The sequence below is a fragment of the Nuphar pumila genome, chromosome 11 (genome assembly GCF_984573655.1).
Source record: "Nuphar pumila chromosome 11, dmNupPumi1.hap1.1, whole genome shotgun sequence".
NCBI lineage: Eukaryota > Viridiplantae > Streptophyta > Magnoliopsida > Nymphaeales > Nymphaeaceae > Nuphar > Nuphar pumila.
The window spans coordinates 96,527,898-96,550,400 of NC_143259.1; the positions used below are offsets into that span (position 1 = coordinate 96,527,898).

The 22,503-nt window shown below is 34.1% G+C and overlaps 1 non-coding gene across 1 annotated transcript; it reads left to right on the plus strand.

Annotated features, from left to right (window-relative positions):
* The first annotated feature begins 252 nt into the window (after positions 1-252).
* Positions 253-352, plus strand: LOC149822559 (small nucleolar RNA snoR113). Its single transcript, XR_016426265.1, has one exon. It is a non-coding gene; the product is annotated as a small nucleolar RNA snoR113 (small nucleolar RNA).
* The last annotated feature ends 22,151 nt before the right edge of the window (positions 353-22,503 follow it).

Consider the following 22,503-nt stretch of genomic DNA (forward strand, 5'->3'; position numbering starts at 1 on the left):
AAGCCTTGACCTTATTGTCAAAACTTGATGTATTATTATGTGATTTTCCATGAACTTCTTGGAGAGAGAAGGAATCGGAATAAACTTAATAGTGGCCATATTCTGTGCCACAAATTTAACTAAATTGCTAAACTTCTTACCTCTACATGTACTTTCAGGGGTGGTATTAAATTGAAAGTAGTTTCGTTTTTTTTGTTTTGTTTTCTCTGTTTTCATTTCACTCTTTTGTTGGGAAGCCTGCTTTGTTCTCACTGGCAAGGATGACACAAAGGCCGGACTTACAGCTGCTCTGGCTCCAAAGCCTGTTGGTAGTAGAATGATGAAACCTATTATAAGGTGATAGCTGAGTCAGTTGGGACATAAGTGAGCTGTCAATTTATGATAGTTTTTCTAGTTCTTGGTGCACGTCTGTTTTGTTGTCTATATAAAAAAAATCACTTGATTGATAAATCGTTTTTTGAAACTTTTTAGAACTTCCGTTTGCTCGGAAATGCTCACATATCAAATTTGTTCGAATTCCTCTTTTTTCATTAGAGTGCAAATATTTGGTCTCAGCTTTCTTAATCAATACCTTCAATTCCTCATATGACTTCTAATTTGGTATGAAATTATAACAGTTCTCTTTTACTGATTAATTTGATTGTAATCTAATAAAAACAATTTGATAGTAATAAAAACAATTTAATTTGAGTGTAACTGAGATGCGTATGCTTCGATGGATGTGTGGAAATACACTAAAAGATAAGATTCGGAACGAGAAAATACGTAAGAAGGTAGGCGTTGCATCCATTGAAAATAAGATGAGTGAGAATCATTTACGATGGTTTGGGCATATTCGGCAAATGCCTAATGATGCTCTGGTTAGAAGGATGGAGAAATGGGAAAATATATTAACTAAAAGAGGTTGGGGTAGGCCTAAGAAGACTTGGATGGAGATGATAAGAAAGGATATGAATGCTTTGAACCTCACCGAGGACATGACATTGGATAGAAATGATTGGAGGAGAAGGATTCATGTGGAGGACCCAGAATGTTTTTCTTTTTGGTTCATATCGCCGACCCCAATTGTTTGGGATGAAGGCGTTGTTGTTGTGGTTGTTGTTGTTGTTGTTGTAGTAGTAGTAGTGATGAATTCTGCTAATACAATTTATTCATCTAGTTGGACAGGTACTTGGTTTAGTAATTCAAGCAACTTGATGGAGGTTGCTGGATTCAAGGTGGGCAACATCTTTTTGTTTATTGGATATCTGGGGCTGGACACCATTCTTTGTACAGAACAGGTTTGATATGCAAAAGACAGCTCGCAAGGGAGGCAGTGGAAGGTGATGGAGTTGGTAAATATGTGCAGGAAAATGCCGACTGAGATACCAACGAGGGCTCTTCTTGTCTTGTAGGAGCAGTTAGTGCAAGTCACCTTGTATTGAGACGTTGCAAGTTCAAAACCCAAGGTACGGTTGTTATAACTGGTGGGGGTCTGTCTAACCCCAGCTTGCCTATAAAAACAAAATGCAGACTGAGATGTTTAAGATTATGAAAAGTAGGTTGCGATGGCAAAATTGGCAATGCAAGACTACCTAGACTCTTCACGACATATGTAAATTTCTTCTGTTTGTTTCTTGATAATTTGTATAAGTAGTCATTTGATCAACGCTTCTGTATTGGCTACATGTTACGTTTTCATCCATTTCTAGAAATACAAAATGTGCAAATTGTCTTCAGAAAGACTAAATGCTCCTTTATCATATATATATATATATATATATATATATATATATAGATAGATAGAGAGAGAGAGAGAGAGAGAGAGAGAGAGAGAGAGAGAGAGAGAGAGAGAGAGAGATGAATTTTCAAGCTGACTCAACAAAATTGTTATGTTTTAACCAAAATAAACCCTATCCAGGGTAGTCATAACTAGCTAAACCCAACACGAAAATTAAAAACTGAATAAAGTCAAATCAATATTTAGGTTTTCATGTTCAGTTTTGTTACTCAAGATCGAGCTTGAGATTGCATCAAATCTAACCAGCCAAGTTTGAGCTCAGTTTGGTTTTAGTTATGCGATTTATTGAGTTCAGACTTATTTCTAAGGTAACTCAATTTAAAGGGTAAATATTGGCTACTAATGAAGGTAAGGAACTAATGATGAGTAGAAAACATCATTTTCTTAAAAAAAATCAAATTTATATAGATCAAATGTTACGGATGTGATCTATGGTCTGTTCAGTACAAAACTTGTTTTGAATTAATTAGGTTTTTAAAGGGGTTAAAAAATCAATGCCTCACAATGTGCCAAAATTTTATAACTCAAAAAACCATGTTTTTACATTAGAAAAACATGATCCATAATAAACACATCCATGTGGTTAGATTGAGTCTATACAACTTGCACTTATGGTTTCTAGCTCATTATTTGCAAATATTTTCTCTAATTTAAATAAGGTAAATTTTAGATTTATTCTATGAACAATGATCGTATTGTATGACTAATTTGACATATTTTTTTAAAAAGCCTATAACTTTTGTTATTCTTTTGATGTCCAAAATCACAAATACTTAATTTTGTTAGGACCTTTTTATTTTTTGCAATTGTGAATTGATGAAATACTGAGATAAAATTGTATCACTCGTCGGCTAGCTTAAATCTAGAATCGCATGTTTTCTTATGCGGACTTCACGAACTCACATAAATTTATTTGGGAATATTTGGTGAAATTGAAACTACTAAAATCGCAACATTTGTGTATTCATGTATACTTCATGAATTCACATAAATATATTTGTGCACATCTGGTTAAACTGAAATCATTAAAATCACAAATATCCTACTTATTCACATATAATTCACGGAATCACATAAATATTGTTGCAAAAATTAAACTCAAAGCATCACAAATATCCTACTTATTTGTGTATACTTCATGAATTCACATAAACATGTGTGAAGCTCCACTTAAATTTAAAATGAATGTCACATCACAAATATCCTACTTAAATATTTGCGAATTTATGAGATATATGTAATATTTCTTATTTTTTACAGAGTTCGTGAATCATATATAAACTCGTTTGCACCCCAGGTCTATTTTCGCTTAAACTAGGGTTTTTTGTGGTCCCCAACATGCTTTCTTTTGATGACTATTTTTGGCAACTATTTATTAGTTGCACTTTATCATGATTGAACCATCGACGACTTTTTTTTCTTCTTTTAAGCACATCTTTAACAGTGTTTCCTAGCCTGTTTATACATTGAGTAGCTTGTATTATAAGAATGTTGTTAACACTATTTTAATAGGAGATTTACTCATCATCACAATTAGTTTGTTTGTTTTTTGCAATGCTTTTTAATATTCTCTGTCTTGTTATTGTTGACAATTTTGAATTTGTTTAATATAATATGACCACTGACAAGACTATGTCGAAGGGGTCCACACCCATATCATCTTCTAGTGTTGGAGCACAAAAAAAAAAATTAACGAAGAATTAAGAATTGGGTCATACTGATCATTTGCAAGCACAACCTACTCTTCACAAGTGGATAAAGCGGGAGCCACATATAAAGCCAAAAATGTGGGTGTCCGACGTTTTTCACAAAAAATGCACCCTCGCTATGTAAAATCCAAGAATTTTATGATTATTCATAAATAAAAGTGCATTTTTTACCCAAATATGGTTGACAATTTAATTGATATTTAAAGTGTATTTAAGTTATTTTTATGGCATTTAATTGTTGGATATATTTAAATTGGCATTATTGGTTAATTATTAATATAATTCCATTTACTAATTGATTTTATTTAAACTAGCATTTACTTGTTAATTATATTGGCATTTTATTGTTAATTATATTTAATTGTCATTTAATTGTTAATTAGATTTAATTAGCATTAATTATTAATTATATTTAGTAATAATCTAATTATGAATCATATTTAATTAACATGGGTGGTACATTTATTTAAATTGGCATTTAAGGGTGTAATTGATATTTTAAAATTTAAAGAAAAATAATAATTTTAAATTGAGGATTTATTTGCCCAATTAGGGCTTTTGGACCTACTTGGACTTGGACCACTTGAAATGGGTCCAAGTAGGGGGGCTATTTTTTGAGAGCTCTCTAGAAGGCTTTAGAGAGAATCAAGGGATGGTGGGGGACATGGTAGTGACTAAGTTGGCCAAGTAGTGCGAGAATATATCAAAAATACTCTTTCCACTAGCTCCACTACCCCACTCTCCTTGGTTAACCTCTCCTCTCTCCCTCCATTGTGTGGAACCTTTTAGAAAATTCTAGAAGATTCTCTCTTTCACTCACATGAGCTATAAATAGCTCCTCACCCTCTCGCTCTTATCACTCTCTTCCTCTCCACGAGTTTTGGAAGGAGGCCCTCTCTCCTTCTCTTTCTCTCTCTCCCTCACCTTATTCGAAAGTTGAAGTATGAGTTACATTACATAACTCGGTACTTGCAAGGAGGCACTCACGACACTCTTCCCTTCATTCTCATATTTTTGGGAGAAGAATATTTCCTTGCACTCACTCTCACTCCCTCATTTTTCGGATTTGAGGAAGGAGCTACCCTACATGGTTTTGTTTTTGAAGTATTCTTAGAGCTCATAGTTGGAGCTCCCTTCTTCCTCACACTCCACGACTTTGGAGTAACACCCTACATGGCTTAGGCTTCTTAAGGGGGATATCTTTCTCTCTACTAATTTAGATTCATATTTTTCTATTTCTACACGGTAGAGAACACTATAACCTTAGAATAGTTGTAGAAGCTAGAGCATGCTTGTTGATTTTTAGTATGCATTCTTGTTATTTTATAAAATCTGGACTTGATTATATGCATGCCTATGATTTTACAAATATAGAATGATGATATGCATGCCTATGATTTTACAAATATAGAATGATGATATGCATGATTATGGTTTTACAAATCTGAAATTGATTATATGCATACTTATGATTTTATAAAATCTGAAATGATGATACGCATGTTTATGATTTTACAAATTTAAAATTGATTATATGCATGCTTATAATTTTATAAATTATTGAATGATGATATGCATGCTTATGATTTTACAAATCTGAAATTGATTATATGTATACTTATGATTTTATAAAATCTGAAATGATGATATGCATGTTTATGATTTTACAAATCTAAAATTGATTATATGCATGCTTATAATTTTATAAAATATTAAATGAAGATATGCATGCTTATGATTTTACAAATCTAAAATGATAAAATGCATACTTATGATTTTATAAAATTTAGAACGATGATATGCATGCTTATGATTTTACAAATCTGAAATTTATTATATGCATACTTATAATTTTAGAAAAATCTAGAATGATTATATGCATGCTTATGATTTTACAAATCTGAAATGATGATATACATACTTATGATTTTATAAAATCTGGAACGATGACATGCATGCTTATGATTTTACATATATGAATTTGGTTATATGCATGCTTATGATTTTATAAAATTTGAAATGATGATATGCATGCTTATGATTTTATAAATATGAAATTGATTATATGCATGCTTATGATTTTATAAAATCTTAAATGATGATATGCATGCTTCTGATGTTATAAAATCTGAAATGTTGATATGCATGCTTATGATTTTATAAAATCTAGAATAATGATATTCATGCTTATGATTTTTGAAATCTTGAATAGATGAATGCATATCAACATTTGAAATCTGGAATATATGTATGCATACTCATGATTTTTAAAATCTAGAATAGATATATGCGTACTTATGATTTTTAAAATCTAGAATAGATGTATGTATGCTTATGATTTTAGAAAATCCGAAAAGAAATGTGTATGCATTGATTTTTAGAAAATCTAGAAATGAATGTATATTCATAGATTTTTAAAAAATCAGGAACTAAATGTGTATGCATTGGATCTTTGAAAATCTGAAAATGCATGTGTATACATTTTGGTTATTAAAAAATAAAAAAATGCATGTGTATGCATTGTGAATTTAGAAATCTGAAAATGCATGTGTATGCATGGTGAATTTAGAAATGGAAAAATGCATGTGTATGCATTTTTATTTTTCAAAAATATGGAAATGAATGTATATGCATGTGGAGTTAGAAATATGAAAATGCATGGGTATGCACTATTATTTTTGAAATCAGGAAATGTACATATAGGCATGTCGGTTTTGAGACGAGCCTATAGGGATTTTAAAGATATGCCTATATATTGATTTTTAGACATGCCTATATTAATTTTTAAAAAAATCTTGAAAATCTAAATATTTTATGAAATCTGATTTTTGGTAAGTAATGTGCTATGTTTGAGCACTTAAAAATCAATTTTGATTAAGGATTGTTGTGCCATATTCATGTGCACTAAAATTTATATGTAAAAGTAGTATTATACCATGTGTATGATTAAATATCTGATTTTAGTATTATGCTTGGAAAGAATGTATATTAAGCAATGTTGACTATATGTGGATTTGCAATTGAATCATGTCTATGATATTGAACATGATGTTAAATGTTATCATGATATGTTGAAATACCACATAATGATATTACTTATTGATTCATACTGCTAGATGACATGAACTGTATGCATGCACTATATGACGCTCATATTAGAGCTTGTGTGATGCCTTAATGCTTAAGTGTATGTGTGATATATAAATTAAGTAGTACTGTAAGGTATGTGAAGTATGTCTCTATATGTCACTCTTGAGTGAGCTATGGTTGATAAAAACTCAAGAGGTGCAAATAATGTACCATTATGAATGATACATGCACACATAAATTAATTGATTCACCTTCACGGGTGAGATGCTCAAATAGTTAAAGGCACCATAGCACATTGAATGAGTTAAGAACATATCAAAATAAATAATATTGTATCTACCTGAAATAGATAGTGTGTGTGGCCTATTAGTATTGAAAACACTTGGTGGAATATTAACCCTATAATAAAGAGGTCATAATAACTCATTCAGAACATGGTCTACCTTGGAGATGGTAGGTTATGCAAACCCCGAAAGACAACTTTGTTATTATGTTAAGTGAAAGTATTGTTGAATCACGACTCACTTGATGTTTAGTCCTTGGGTGGTAGGAGGCCTGGGACTACTAAATATTATCCTAGGTGATAGATCCCCATAACTGTTGTAGTTAGTATATGATGTATCATAGTTTGTATGATACCTGTGCAAGGATTTTCTTCATTCATAGACTGCCCACATTCGATTTTTGATTAAGTTAGAGACTTGAGAAATATAAGATACATAGCATAATAAACACCTGATGATTTGTCTCTTCTATCTCGAGTAGTTTCATGAGTGCTCGATGGAATGAGTAATAAAGAGAAACAAAGACCTTATACGTGAACTGTTTAATTTCTGCTAAATTAAAAACAAGTCCTAATAGTGCAAACACTTCAGATTTGTTATTTATCTGATGAGTATTGCATGTTATTCTGAGATGATTGATGAATCATAATTTGATAGTGGTTGGAGATTTCATAACGTTATTGTTGAACTGGAATTGTATATCTTTTCTACGAGTGCGTCTCATAAATGAGTGCTACATTTGCATAAACATGTACAGTTATTTGCAAGTATTGTGGGGTTATTGTTAACATACCAGACTCGATGAGTCTGACCCCTTTTATTTTACCAGATTTTAGGTGATGATTAGCAGTTGCATGCGGTGGCCGAATGGACGATGAGTCATTGAATCACACTTATAGCTTTCATTTATTGGGCTCATTTGTTAAAATTTGTTGATTTGTGAGAATGTTTAACACTTGAAGTTTGATTAAATATAACTCAATTATGGTCTGAATATGTTTGAAAATGAATGAAATTCGAATATCAAATTCGTGTTTTGAATAGTTGTGTGTAAGCTTGGACTCAAGCCCAAAAGACTTTGGATCCAGTCCGTATCAATGTGTGAGCGTGCCTATAACTTGACCAAGAGCTATTAACCCAAAATTTTTAAAGAATGTTTTTCGTTGTTTACTCTCCTAAAAAAATACATGTATTTTTGTGTTAAGGATTTTGGGTCATTACACGATAAACAAGAAAGTTGCTTTCGAATAATAAGGAGCAAAAACAATAGCTACAAATTTTAAAGTTGACCATATCTAAGGCAGCGTGTGCAGAAAAGGTTGGTCAATTTGTGGGTAATATTCTTGCCTCCCATCTCAAAGACATATAAGGAGGGAGAGGGTGACTCATTGGCTTGCACTAAGGTTGTTGCTAACCTCAATGTTCGTCCACCCACAGTGGCAATGGCAAGATGAAAATAGAGAGGGTAGAGTCGGTAGCTCACCAAGAGGTTGAGGTTAATGTAGACCCTCCTCAGAAAGTGGATGTGAGTGAGGGTCGTATGGCTGGATCGGATGAGAACCCTAAGACTGAGGTTATTGTGGATCCTCTTAAGGATTTTGAGGTTGATGTAGTGGAGGAAAAAATGCAAGGTCCGAGGAAGAGGTCACAATCGAAAATAATGTTTGGTACTCGTGGATAGGTATTTTGTTCATTTGTTATTTTGTAATCATTATCAATTTTATATTCAATAATTGATTAAATTGTTATATATATATACATTTAATCATTGATTAGTTTGTCATGTATGTGCGAAACATATAAAAATACATATTTGTATGTGTGTGCAATTCAATGATTTTGACTAATTCTAAAAAAATTAATTTTGATTGCAGGATCCGCAACCAATTGATTCAGAAGAGCCAATATCTCGCATGCACTGATTCTAATGGAACCAAGTACAACAACGGTTCGTAATACTAACTAAGGAAGTAAAGGAGTTGCTGGATCATATATATTTTCACAAATTCTTGGAGATCACACCATGAAACGTCAATCACCCCCTCTTAGAAGCCGTTGTGAAATTGTAGAATCTGACAAATAATACATTCGAGTTCAAAGATCTTGAGATGACTATCACGTTGGATGATGTGGCATGAATCACCAGACTGAAGTACCATTGAGAGCTAGTGAGTGGACAACGATGAAGAGATATCTTTTGGCTCATGATTATTCGTCGACACTGATGGAAAGTTGGTCAATGCATCATACATCAAACCATTGTAAGACCTGGATTATGTCGATCAATATGCATTTGGAGCAGCCTCTCTTGCATACTTGTATGCAAGTTTGAGTAGCACCAATAGTGAAAGAAAAAACATTGTCGAGATGTTGGTGTTGTTAGAAGCATTTATTCTTTCATTGTACTTAAACTTTTGATTTATACTCATACTTTATTTAACATTGTAGTATATTTGCATACTGTATATTATCCTAAAGTTTTGATTTATAGATATATACTATGTATTAATCTTTGTTAATCATTGTATTAATCCTTGCAGTTTTGGATATGGGAGCACATACCCATTGAAAGGCCCCAAATGCGTGACTTTGTCCATGAATTTCACGTGCCACAATGTGGAGTCGATCATGTAATAAAGAGGACCGTGAGCAAAGATTGGTGTGTCATCACATGAGACGTGCCGATTGTGCTGCATCGCTGCGCAGGCTAACCAAGATAGACAAAAGTATTATTGTTGATATTTCCTATAATCTTTTTATAAATGTTTGTACATAGTCCTAACCATAAAGGAAACGTAAGTAAATTGGTACCTCTATGAAGGCACAGAGGGGGCGGAGAATACCGATGTAACTGTGGAAGCGAAGGACATCGTAAGGAAGAACATTTGGTTGCACAACATCAATGAAATTGAGTGCAAAATAGCCAGTTGAGTCATCTGACAGTTTGAGTTTGTTCAACAACCACCTAGTTGCCTTCGCGCAGTTAGCAAATTTCTGTCACTTTCCATAAATGATTAGACAAAAGATTTTTTCATGGTATTCCTCTCTGAACTTGAAGACTGGTGTGAGGGTGGTGAAGACATCGACTTGTCCTCCATAGTATGTACCACCAATGATGATTTTGTAGTTGCTCAGTACGTTGCATGTTCTTCCTTCGCAAAGAGAGCCTTTCAGGAGGAGGAGAAAGTTGGGGCAAAACACATAAGGACCTTAAGTAGACTAAAAGCAGAGTTGGATCTTGCACTCAAATAAATTTGCATGCTAAATGATATGATATGAAGTCAAGCCGATCTTCTTGAGAATGCAAATAAGGTCATCGAGGAGCTAGGATCACGCCATTAACAACATCCACAACATTGACTTCATGTGACAAAATTTGATCTCTGTAAGTTTGTATTGTAAATTTAAACATTAAGGTCCAGGCATAATGGATGTATTGTAAACTTCAAATATTAAGGATGTAAATACACACATAGATGAGTTGTGGACACAGTTGTTGTTCTTTTGTTATTGTTTATATTATTTAGATTAAGTTTTTATAGTTTGTACATGCAGACACACACCTGTATGAATGAATATACGTGCGAGCAAGTTCAGTTTTTGTGGTTTTTATGCAAATATTTATTGGAATGAGGAAGTTCACATAATTTATCAAAATTTGTAATTAATTTATGCATAATATCAAGTTTCACAAATATTTTATGCGGAATATCAAGTTTTGCAACTATTTTACACAAATATGAGACATGCAACACAAAATAATTGTATACATTGACAAATATTTGCGATGATAATGACAAACATTTGCCGACTTTTGAAGAAAAATTATGTGGAATGAAGAAGTCTGCATAAAACAATTGCAACACTTGACATTCTACATAAAATATTTGGGAAAGTTGATAAATATTGTGTGATTATCGCAAATATTTATCAATTTTTGCAATTGTTTTATGCGGAATATCAAGTCTCGCAACTATTTTACACAAATATATGACATGCTGCATAAAATAATTACGTAAATTGATAAATATTTGTTAATTTTTGCAAATATTTTATAAAGAATGAAGAAGTCCACATAAAATAATTGTGACACTTCACATTCCATATAAAATGTTTGCGAAAGTCAATAAATATTCGTGTCATTATCACAAATATTTGTCAATTTTTGAATTTTTTTTATGTGGCCTTTTTCATTATCACAATTATTTTATGAGGAATGAAGAAAACCACATAATATATTTGCAAAAATTGATAAATTATATGGACTTCCTCATTCCAATAATTATTTGCATAAATTTATTAGCATTCATTTATTGAAAAGGAACCTGCTCGCAAATGCTAATACATCCATTCATTCATTCATGTTTGCATATATATTCATTCATACATGTGTGTGTACATGTACAGACCATAAAAACTGAATCTAAATAATAAAAACAATAACAAAAGAACAATTGTCCACAACTCGATGTGTGTGTGCATTTACATCCTTAATGTTTAAAGTTTACAATATAAATTTATAATGAACCCACAATTATCAACAACTCAGCTATCGAGACATCAACATCCAACACCTCATTGACCGATGTCTCCTCACCCTCCACTTTTTCATTAGCCTTCGTACCCTTTGAAGTCCGCTTCTTCATGTGTTTATAGAAGTTGATCATACGATTCGTTATATCTATGATATCTTGCTAGAAAAAAAGGTTATTAACAAACAACTAACTATAGCGAACATCTCAAAGAACTGAACAACTGACATATAAATACATACCTACGTGAAGTTCAATCCTTAGTTTCAAAATATACACTATGACAAATATATCAGAATCATACCTGTAACAATCATATACCAAGTCAAGAACATGTGCATTTACAAATTGAGTTAACAAACAAATGCAAAGTAATTGCTCATTCCCTCTATGGTCTGTGTCATCCGATCTTTATAATAGTCAAACTCAAATTGCACTAAACAAACAAACTTGCAATACATATGCAAGAAAATGAGATAACAAACATACACAAAAAAGTTTGGAGTGAAAAACAAACAATATGCATACATATTGTTTGTATAAAACTCACCTTTCAAACCTGTAGATGAGAAAGTCAAGGATGATACCACAACCTCCTCGGAATGCAACACCAAATTATACAAAAATCACTGCAAGGTGAGAGGAATAATGCAAAGGGTTCTACGAGAAAGTTCTTTGCAGACACAAACGAAAAGAAAAAACCCTAGGTACAAAAACGAGTTTATATATGATTCATGAAATCCACATAATAAAAAAAACTTGCATATATGTAATAAATTTGCAAATAATTATTACAGATATTTGCAATGATGCTATGTTCCATTTAAGTGGAGGTTCACGCATATATTTATTCGAATTCGTGGAGTATATGCGAATAAGTAGGATATTTGTGATTTTAGCGGTTTCAATTTAACTGGATGTGCACAAATATATTTATGTGAATTCGTAAAGTATATGCGAATAAATAAGATATTTGTGATTTTAGTGGTTTTAGTCTATCAAATGTGTGCAAATATATTTATGTGAATCCGTGAAGTATATGAAAAAATATAAGATATTTGTGAAATTATTGGTTTCAATTTCACCAAATATTTACAAATAAATTTATGCGAGTTTGTGAGGTCCGCATAAAAAATGTGCATTTTTGGATTTAAGTGAGAGTGCACTAGCCGACAAGCGGTACAATTTTATTGCAATAGCCCATCAATTCGCAATTACAAAGGGTAAAAAGGTCTTAATGAGGTTGGGTATTTATGATTTTGGACATTGAGAGACTAACAGAAATGGTAGAGTTTTGAGGAAAACATATCAAATTAGTTGCTGAGTACAATCATTTTCCGTTTATTCTATAACAACTCTTCTAAGAGAGGTTATTATCTTTTAAACATTCGAATAAGACTTCCAATGCATAAAAGTATTATAATAAAAAATAAAACAAAAAATTATACTAGTTCATAATTGAATGGAGTTCAGCAGATTTTGTTACAACTTAAATGAGACTAGCTTACATTTTGATCAAGTTTGTTTGGAGTCCAGCTTAAGAAAAACCAAGTTGTGTTGGTCAACCCACAGTGTGCAGGTCAATCATAGTTTTGATCTGGGATTTTGCATCTTTCTTGAAAACAGTCGTTCCAATTTGAATAGGTTGAGACTAGGCCAGGTAAATGAGCCAAATAAACTAACCAGTAGGTGTTCAAGTTCAGTCCATTTCTTGTGTCGAGCCGAGCTGAGCTTGAGCTCATAAAGATTCTGAGCTAAACAAGCCGAAAATGTGCTAGCTCATTTACAAAAAAAGTATATTTTTCAGAGTTGAAAATAATAGAATTCAGACCTTCAACCTCCTAAGCCAAGCTCAAACTTATAAGCAATAGGATTTGAATTCTAAACTTATTGGTTGCAAGCCAAACATTTCAACCATCTTCACCCTATGATATAAATATATGTAAAATATACTTATTATTAATTAACGCCGAACCTAGCTGAACAGTGGTTATTCACCCTCAAGCTTGCTGAGACTATTTCACGAATTTGAATGAGCTATTTACAAGCAGATACGTTTTAATACTTATTTCAACTTAAGGTAGATGACACACCCTTCCTGGCATGATAAATCTATTTTTTTTACCAGTACCCGTACGTCACACAAGTTGCTGACTGATTTAGCAGAAAACCAAGCGCCTGAAAAAGACAGGGTCCAAACAGGTGACCGGCTTTGTTTCTAAGCACTATAGTTTCCAACTTGAGCTGTCAATTTGATGACCAAATGAGTAACTAGGGTTGGCCTTAGGATGATGCCCAACTTAATATATTCAGTGCATTCAGGTTAGATACTTGGTGAGAATTCTGTAGTAGTTCTTGATATCCAGAAAAAGTGGAACATGCTTGGGTGTATCATCGTGTTCCATGATGCAAAAGGGTGTTTTCATGAGACCAGAATTTTACAGAAAACTAAACCCCCCCAATCTCCATAACCTGTGCAGCTAAGTTATATAAAGAACTTGAAAACATTTTAATGTACATCTCAGATTATGTTTGCTACGAGCTAAGTCACACAAACTTGGCTAGGGAGGTGACGCACCCGCGTCGACATGCCCGGACACGGGTGTGGCTTCGGACACGGTCAACGACGAGTCAGACTCGGTCAACGAATCAAGGCCGAGTCTGTCCTCATTTTGGACTCAGTCAACGTTGATCGAGTCTATATTCATCTATTGTTAGGGTGAAAAAACTAAAAAAATTATTTTTTTTTATATTTAAAAAATAATTAAATATATATATATATATATATATAAAGAGACTGTGTTGTGCACAGTCACAGTGACAGAGTGACTGTGCTGTCACTGTGACTGTACGCACAGTCACAGACTGTGCACTTTTTTTTTTTAAATATAGCCGAGTCCTCGTGTCCAAAATTTTTGAAGTTGCGCCGCACCCACACCCATGTGACATAGGCTACGAGGAATGCACAAAATTAGTTTGAGAGATAGCTGGAATGAAAAACCAAGAGTTTCGATCATGTAGTCCATAACATTGTGAAAGATTCCTCTTAAGAAAATTTGGAAAGTCAACTCCCAAGCGTTTTGACTTGCAATAACATCAGCTGAGGCATAAAAATGAGATTGAAAGTGCATATAATTGCAGCATGATCTCAGCTCTGCTGTAAAGGAATATGCAACCTCCTTGCATCTTTCAATTTTATCCGACATTGCCTGTTGTTTGGAGAGGACAGTGACTCACAGTGGATTCCTGTTGAAAACTCAGATTACTGTCTAGAAGGATGTACCTCAATCACTGAAGATAGTTGAGAAGTGCATGCGTATGCACTGAAGTTAGGATATATGAAATATAACTAGTTGACAAAGTGAAGGAATTGACAACACAGGCCAAAAAGTTTAAGAGAAAGCACCACATTGTATCTGCACAAATAAGCTAGTTGAATGCATAGTTTCCCAGGCTTCAACATCTTGTATATGGTGCATAGAGTAGAAAATGGATTTGTTAAATTCGATGGCAAAACATGGTAATATAGACAACTAAATATGAAGATAACTCGAAGACCCACCATAACCAGAAATATATTTTCATGATACACACCAAGACAAGAATGCAACATGATAAACCAATGAAACAACTCATTGATCACTACTTTATTAAGTGGGGTGTTATGGCAAAACATGGGCATGCATCAAACATCTAGTAGCACATGTCAACTTTGATGGCAATATAATATTTTTAATACACGGGACAACATATTGCAACTCCAATAGCAATATGATATTTTTGATGTGGTTTTCGTACATTTTCCATGCTGGTTTATACTAATGAAAACACATTGATCATTACTTTATTATGTGGGGTGTTATGGACAGGCATCAAATCATCTAGCAGCATATGTCAACTCCAATAGCAATATGACATTTTTGATACACGGGAGAGCATATGCTAGTGTCCCTAATAACATGGCTTGCTGTGTTGTCCACTATCCAAGCTCGATGGCCATCAATAACTTGGGGTGAGATTCTGATTTCCCTTGTAGTGTTTGTAAGTACTAGCACATGACATAGGAGCCTTGCTTGGTGGAAAACATATTCTATGAATTTGTATAAACCAGCAAGGAAAATGTATAAAACACACATCTATGCTGTGTCAAAAATATGATATTGCTATTAGAATTGGTGTCTTTTAATCATTTCATTATTTGGTCATAACAATGACGATTCCTCCTCCAACCTCCATTTACATATGATGAGTTTATGTCTTCCAAATATTCCATTTATTTCATATATCAGACCAGATCTTGTTCTTGTTTCATACCTAAATTTCCAGTGCCTTCCCATGTCTCTATCCTTTAGAGGATCTCCAATCAGTTGTCCTTTGGATACAAGATCCCCTTTCTTTAGTAGTCAACCTTTTTGCTAGATGATCTTGCTTTGGATAAATCATACACCAGCACACTGAAGATTTATACGGTGGTCTTCTCTCACTTGTATTTTCAGTTCATATATATGAAGCTTACGATAAATGGCATCCTCTTAGGCTCTTATATTTCATTGTCCATGAATTGTAGTCAAATGATGGTTTATTCATTTAATAATCCCTTCAAATGTTTGAGGCACATCCCCATATTGTTCTTATATTTACAGATTTGGATTTTTTCTCAAAGAAAATCAAAATCAAATTTCTGATGTCTAATGAACTTGAAATATTAATTGATGCAGTTTAAATGATAGTATTTTTTTAGAATAATAGAATATACAAAAAGTTTTAATGCTAGAATACACCTAAAAGTTAGAACATTACTAAAAAGATACATGTGACAACGTACATAGCACCATCAAGGATAACCAGAAACAGTTTACTACTGCCTATAGAAACTTTCACAGTGCCACATACAACATTAATAGGATATGAAACGATGTGCAATCCCTATGATAGGAAGTTGTATATATTATGATAATCTGGCTATGATTATGGCCATGTAGATACCTACCAGAAAAACCAGATAACCATAGACATTGTTTCCCTTTTAGGGATACAGCTATAAAGGGTACTAATGCCCTTTTTCCCCCTCCTTGAGCAAGAGGCAATTTTCTTACAATGAAAGAATAAAACCCAAACCCCACCCTCCCCTCTCAAATTGAGCCTCTGTAGATATATATCACAGTGAGAAGACATGCAATTTGCATAGAGATAATGGCAGCCAAGAGAATGAGAGGACATCCCATAGGATTAGGGTTCTCCCCTTCTTGTATTAAGTTATTTTGATGTACAAAAATGCCCTTGCTCAAATACAACATATACAGGTATACTCTATTATAACTTGAAAGACTAAAATACCCCTACTTGTGAACACGTCTATTCTTAACACTCCCCCTCAAACTGTGCATGGTTATGAACCATGGACAGTTTGGTTTTCAGAAACCAATGCCTATTGACTGAAAGAGGTTTGATAAATAAATCTGCAATTTGTTGCTCGTTGGTTACAAATATAGGTTGAATCTCTTTATCCTCAACCTTCTCCCAAACAAAGTGCTGATCCAATTCTACATGATTCATTTTTTCATGTTGTACAGGATTAGTGGAAATAAAAATTGCACTCTTGTTGTCACATTAGGGGGATTGATTTCATGATTCCATGATGCAATGCTGTCAAGATATGTCTAATCTACACAACTTCTGCTATAACTGCAGTCATAGCTCTATATTCCGCTTCTGTACTAGATTCAACGATATTTCTTTGCCTTTTGCTGAACCAAGAGACAAGATGTGTGCCAAGGTAGACCCCGTAGCCGATCACTGGCCTTCTGGTGGTTGGATCACTTGCCCAAATCAGCATCTGAGTATGCGAGAATAGTGATCTGTGAACGAACAACAACTTCATGCCCTCTATTATAAACCAAATCAGACAAAGTACCTTTAATGTACTGTAAAATTCTCTTAACTTCTGTGTAGCTTTGTCTAGGCAGATGCATGTATTGAGAAACTTGATTGACAACATAAATAAGGTTAGGTCTAGTGAAAGTCATATACTATAGGGCTCTTGTTATACTTTTGAATTTTTTGTTGTTGCTCAAACAACAAATCACCATCTTCGGTTTCCTGTAATTTTACATTTTGCGCCACATGAGTTTGGCTGGTTTGCATTGCAGCATCCCACTTCGTTGAAGAAGATCACGAACATACTTGCATTGAGTAAGAACAAGAGCATCAACTCTTTGGTCTACTTGAACTCCCAAAAAATATGTGAGCAACCCTAGATATTTCATGTGAAATTGATAATGTAATACTCTTTTAAGCTCTTTGATCCTGGAGATGTCTCTTTTAGTTATAACTATATCATCCACATAAATGACCAAAATAGTCATATCTTTGTTGTCATGATAGACAAACAATGAATAATCACAGTGACTTCTTGTGAAACCAAGGTGTCTAATCACATCAGTAAATGTCTCAAACCAGGCTCTAGATGCTTGCTTCAACCCATAGATAACTTTGTTCAATCTGAGAACCGTACCTTTGGTGTCGCCCTCTCGGTACCCAGGGGGTATTCCATATAAATTCCTCATGTAGATTCTCATAAAGAAAAGCATTATTCACGTCTAGTTGAAATAGAGGCCATTTGTGAGCAGCGGTAAGGGATAGAACTACCCTTATTATACCCATTCAAATAATGGGGCTTAAACTCTCATCAAAATTCAGCTCCTGTTCTTGGGTGTATCCTTGAGCAATGAGGCATGCTTTAAATCTCTCTACACTCCCATCAAACTTATATTTAATTTTGAACACCTATCTGCAACCTACAATATTCTTTCCTGGTGGTCGATCAACTACCGTTCATGTGTTGCATTCATGTAATGCCTTGATTTCCTTATTCATGGCCTCCACCCAAAGGAGATTTTGATTAGCTGCTCCATAGGAGATAGGTTTTTTTTCATTCTCAAGTGTTGTAGCAAATACAATGAAGTCTAAGGCAAATGATTCATATAAGATGAAACGATCTGGAGGATGTCTCACCCTTGAAGATTTCCTTATCTGTATAGGAGGGTCAACATCATTGTTGATTTGATTTTTATTTATACTGGATTGTATACAATTCGGTTATGAATAGAATTCAATATGTACGTCACCACTTTTAGGTGCTGATTGATTGTGTCTGTTGTATATATTCTAAAACCGAGGAAACTCATGATGTAACGGCATCTACGATGTGCTGCCTTGGCTATCGATAGACACGAGTATACGCTGGCTTTGGTCAGACTGATGTGTTGAAATATTGTTTCTGCTGACATAGGAATCATGGGAAGAAGGCCAAAAGGCAGAAAATCTATGCGACTAAATACAATTAAGAATCGATGCTGCAATTTCCCATCTTGTTCTCATAAAAAACATCTTGTGAAATGATAAGATTATAAGAAGCATGATCAAAGCATCTATAGCCTTTATACTCATCATCGTAACCAATGAACTGGTAGGTTCTTGCTCTTGGAGCAAACTTGTCTCAAAGATTCTTATAGACAACCAAAAAACCTTAATGTGCGAATAATCTAGCTCTTTCTCAAACATCAAGGAATATGGTGTATGACCATTCAGATTTGTCAAAGGCATTTAGTTGATAAGAAAAGTGACCGTATGGAATGCCTGGAATGCCTCTGTCTATAAATTAGTCCTAACTCTTAAGGCTGGACTCGACCATCATAGTAAGGGCAGTTTCAACTATATGTTGTTGTTTACGCTCAACAATACCATTTTGTTCTGGTGTTCTAAGACAACACATTTCATGCAAGATGACATTATCATGGAGAAATTGTTTGAATGCACAGGATGTGTACTCACCGCCACCATCCTTAGGGTAAGGATTTTGCGGAAAAAATGGTTTTCAATATAATTCTTAAAACGTTGTAAGGTAGAAATTACTTGATCCTTAGATTTAAGAAAGAAGATCCAAGTATATCTGGTGAAATCATCTATAAAGGTAACATAATATCGGGATGTAGAAAAAGAGAGAACAAGAGCAAGTCCCCAGAGATCAATATGAATCAACTCAAAGGAAAAAGATCTTTTATTAGATTTTTCAAAGGAGAGGTCATGGCTCTTACAAATTTGATAGAATGAACAAATGGATGAAGTTGTGGGAATCTTGTTTTTCAAGGGAACAAGATTTTTATTACATAAAACATTGAAAAAATTGAAATTGCAATGACTAAGTCTTTGATGCCACAACTCAACCTCTTTATTCTGACTCTAAAAAACAGACATAAAAATTGGACTAAAGGACGACGACGATGACGAAGGTTGAGATTCACTGATGACATGGAGATTCACGCATCTCCTTCCCTCAGCTAACATCTGATTCATGTAAAGGTCCTTCACAAAAATAAAAGACGGGGTAAAGGAAATGTAAGATTTAGACTGATCACAGAGTTGAGCAACTCAAATGAGATTACGGTTAATACCGAGAATAAGAAAATTGTTTAGGAGATGCATAATGCCATAACTTGTGGAAATAACTGTTGTCCCACATGAATGATGTGGTGGTGTCCTCCATCACCAGTGACTATTCGACCCATGCCATGATAAGGAACTGCATTAAGAAGCTTACCTGAATCACCAATTACATGATGCGTGGCCCTGAAATCAAGGTACCAAGTGTCAGAATGCTGCCCATGTGATGCCTCAGATGTGCTGCTCGTTGATTTCCATGGAGAAAATGAATTGACTGGTGCTGCCCAAGTATTTGCAAGAGAATTTTGGTTCACACTTAAGTTGTGAAAACCAACACTCAGAGTGTCAAGATCGTGGGCTTCGACTTGCAGAGGATAGGATGCTTTTTGGGATCAAGGAGTGACATATCTGAGAGCCATATATGATGGTGCAGGTGGTCTTGGAGAAGGAGGAAGACTAGCAGTTGCTAAGACTCTAAAATGTGCAGGGATGGGAACTGTAGGCAGATGATAGGAAGGCACGTACCTCCAATAGCAATTAAAACTAGTATGACCATCTTTCCTGCACAACTCACACGTGAGGCCATTTGGTCTGGGACCTGAGGGAGTAGGTAGGACACCTGAGCCACATCTATATTGTTTGCCTCTACCATTGCATGATCCTAGTGGTCTTGGTGTGGCATGCCCGGTGAAAAGAACTTCATGCTGAGAAGATGTTGGTTCCTTGTTGATATGTGAAACATCACTTCATGTTCCAGAAGTTTGCTGCAGAGCTAAACAAAGTTTGGTCATGGACTTATGCCAGTATACATGGTAACAAACATGTCATATTCAAGCTCTAATCTCCTAATGGTCTTCATGCAAATATCCTCATCAGATATGGGAGATCCAACAACAGCTAATTGATTTGTGACAAATTTGATTCAATTGAGATATTCAATGACATGAGAATCCCCATATTCTAGTTCAGCAAATTCCCTTTTCAAATGATAGATCTTTGAGGTAGAAATCTGCTCGAACCAATGATGAAGTGTGAGCCACAACTCGCATGTTGAAACTCATGTTGAAACCTGTAGGAAGACTTCCTTTGATAAAGTTATTGTAATAAAGGCGACATCAGATTGATCATTCTTTTTCCAAGGAGAATATGTTGGATTCTTTGTAGCTTACTGCCCTTCTTTTGCATATGAGGTTGCAACATATTCATTAGGCAAATACAGAGTCCCATCAAGATGCCCCAACAAATCAAGACTGCTAATGAATGGTATAATCTGCTTTTTTCAGGTTATCAAGTTCGAGGAGTCTAGCTTATTTATTAAGGAATGAGAAATTGATGTTGGAATTTTGGAAAGGCATTGTAACACAAGGAGATTGAACGAAAAATAATGAAAGAAGAAATCTGATCAAACATAAATCATCAAATGAATCAAATCAGAAAATGACGAAAGAGAAAGTAGGAATGAAGTCAGCAATGGAGGCTGCCTTTTTTTATATAGAGTTGTTGCTTTTTCCTTTTTTTTTAGAACGATAGTGTTACCTTTCAACAATATGGACTCAGATGTGATTAGAGTGAGATCAGATCTGATTAGAGTCTGATCAAATCTAGTTATGATTCAGATCTAATCAGGGTGAATAGGGTAAAGTAGGGAAACATAGACAAAATAGAAATCATACCTGATATGAATCAGATCTGATTAGAAATAGAAATCATACCTGATATGAATCAGATCTAATTAGAAATGATCAGATTCGACTTATGATTTCGATTTGATCAAGAAAAACATGTTTAAGACTTTAAAGGAAATGACATGATCAGATCTAGAATGGATTGCTTCAGATCTTATTGGATGAATAAAGAAGAAGAGAAGAAGAAAAGGATTTAACTTATCTGAAAGAAGTAGGTGTTGTTTATCAGTAGTTTCTGATTTGATGAGGGCTTATACTCGAACCTGCTCTGATACCATGAGAAGTCGTGCAACCTGGAGAGAGGTTAGCAATAGAATGGCAGCCAAGAGAATGAGAGGACATCCCACAAAATTAGGGTTCACATCCTCTTATATTAAGTTATTTTGATGTACAAAAAATACCCTTGCTCAAATACAACATATACAAGTATACTCTCTTATAACTTGAAAGACTAAAATACTCCTACTTGTGAACATGTCTATTCTTAATACACAGGGATCTCAATTGCCAACTCCCAATCCATTTCACTTATGAAACACCTATTTATTCAGTGTATAAGTTGATTGCACTCTGTAAAATATGGTGAAGTAATTCCAGCTCTTAAGAGAGATTAGGCTATTAATACTTTCAAAGACCGAATTTTGTATTACAATGTTGCCAGCAAAATTTGATTAATTGCTCAACACATAGAATTAATAGCATTATCGACATGATATGCCTACTTTGAACCAATACATATTTGCTTTGAAAAAAAAAGAGGAATGTGGATCTTTGAGTACAAATAACAATCCATTAGACATTAAGGTTTTTAAACAATTAGTGGCAATTCTACACAGTAATGGATAAGTGGAGAGAGAAAAGAAACCAAAGAGTGATAATGGTTCAATCATCAACATGTGACAGACTCAATGCATAGAGTATGTCAACTTCGTATACCCTTGTATGGTCTCAAACAAGCTCCTATAGATTGGTTTGAAAATT